The 2,124-nt window shown below is 36.4% G+C and overlaps 1 long non-coding RNA gene across 1 annotated transcript; it reads right to left on the bottom strand.

Moving 5' to 3' along the window:
• Positions 1 to 713: 713 nt before the first annotated feature.
• On the bottom strand, positions 714 to 1,920 carry LOC125193421. The gene is made up of 2 exons (XR_007171577.1): positions 1,781 to 1,920; positions 714 to 899 (listed from the first exon to the last, which is right to left on the bottom strand). It is a non-coding gene; the product is annotated as an uncharacterized LOC125193421 (long non-coding RNA).
• Positions 1,921 to 2,124: the final 204 nt, after the last annotated feature.

Here is a 2,124-nt window from a genome sequence, read left to right on the forward strand (position 1 = left end):
TAGAACTAGTGGCTTCATCCACTGTCTTAGAACTAGTGGCCTCTTCCTCAATTCTTGTCTCAGAATTGATTGAGACTTCTTCTTTCTCCTTGCAAGGAAATGTATTTTCGAGAAACACGACATTCTTTGACTCGATTATTGTTCCCACTGTTATAGTCGATATTTCAGACTTGTGGACAACAAATCTATATGCACTATTGTTAAGTGCATATCCAATGAATATACAATCAACTGTTTTGGGGCCAATTGTAACTTCTTTGGGCGGGGGAACCATCACCTTCGCCAAACACCCCCACACTTTGAGGTATTTGTAAGATGGTTTCCTGTCTTTCCACAACTCATAAGGAGTGATGTCTTTTCCTTTGAGTGAGATTTTGTTACGAGGCGTTACAAGCCGTTACAGAGCTGAGAGTCTGAATCTAGAAGCTTCTAGATTCGTTCATGACGTGGACTGTCACGTGTCAGCCACGTTGGCTTACCGCGTCAAACTGACGAGGTGTCATCCCGCTTGGCTTGCTAACGTGGAAACGGTTGTAATACCCCGCTCAAATTAACGTCCTTGAACGTTTATCGAGTAAATAATTATATTAAAGCAAGTAGTATTTTAAACTCTATGTTTTGTGGTATTAAAATTCTTGATGAGTTTTAATTGATAGTTAAGAGCCAACGTGAAACTAATTTTGATCAAGGACTTTAATGTACAAAAGGATACATGAAACGATAAAATAATTGTCCATGTACATTTATAAAGCAGAGGGATATTAAATGTCTATTTACAGAATATAGTCATTTCTCTTCAAATGAGAAATGTATTAATTATATCTAATTTATGATGTTACAAAAATGAGCTAAAGCTTCTTCGCAAAGCTAGTATTCTATCTTCAGGAAACCCCAACTTCCTACAAATGATGGGACAAGTCAGAAACGACAGTGTAATAATAGTGTAGTAACAAAAATAACTTCTACCATCTTTAACCATAGTCAACATGTGAATAGTGCAACACTATTCACTGAAAATGACATGGAGTCATCACATAAGTATATGCATCACGTTTTATAATTCAAGTATATATATATATGTGTGTATGTAAAGGCGAGTCATTATTTTCTGCAAAATCTGCAGACAAGAATTTAAATCAAGGGAGACATATCCCCAAAATCAGGAAGAGCGTTGAATTAAAAGCTTTCAATTATTTTTTTTGTTGCATGCGAGTGTCGGCAGAAAGTAGTATAAGGAAGGAGAGTTGTGAAATTTCAAGTTTCATAACTTCTCTGAGGCATCACTTTGCTACACACACCAAAATCCAGTATCACACTTCTGCGACGCACTCTCAAACTTCTTTCTACCAAAATCATACGCACCTAAAATCTCTTTTCACCCAAAATTTTAAGCAAGCAGACAGAAAAGTTTTCCATCTTTCCTAGCAAGTTTCAAGCAAGCATTTTTCAAGAAGGAGAATTTCAAGCAGAAGCACTTCTAAATAAACCTTTTATCGTTCTTTTGAGGTAATGATTTTCAAACCGCAAGTTAACTCTTTTCAAGTTTTATCAAGCACGTCATGTTAGCATGAATTCATATAGAACATAGAATCACAACCAAGCATGCTCTCCTTTTACCAAATACGTCATATTTGTTTTTATTCAAGAAACTAGAAAATCTCCTAACATGTTTCAAAATAAGCCTCTTGTTTTAGCAGCCACTTCGGAAATTTATAATAGAAAATCTAACCGTCCAAATGAAATTTCCTTTGGTCATAATGAAGTTAGATAAGTTGTTTACCTTCCTTTAAAATTTCAGAACGATCGGACTACGTTTGAACCCCCGATCGTATAGAAAATCGACGCTGCTACTGTAGAAACCGACAGCCACTTCCGAAATTATTTCTGGAAAATCTAACCGTTAAAATTTGATCTCCTTCGGTAAGAGAGCTGTGATGGAGGGAAGGGTGCTAATTAAACCAGACCTACTTATAGTTCCATTCAATACTCTCGGAGGTTCGTGTCTTCATACATGGAACCGCGTTCAGTTCCTTCCGCTGTGCATTAAAGCAAGTGAAATTCTTTATTTCTCTAAAGACTCTGATAATTAACCAGTATATTGTATTGTCCCCGACTCGAGTCATT

The sequence above is a fragment of the Salvia hispanica genome, chromosome 6 (genome assembly GCF_023119035.1).
Source record: "Salvia hispanica cultivar TCC Black 2014 chromosome 6, UniMelb_Shisp_WGS_1.0, whole genome shotgun sequence".
NCBI classification, from domain to species: domain Eukaryota; kingdom Viridiplantae; phylum Streptophyta; class Magnoliopsida; order Lamiales; family Lamiaceae; genus Salvia; species Salvia hispanica.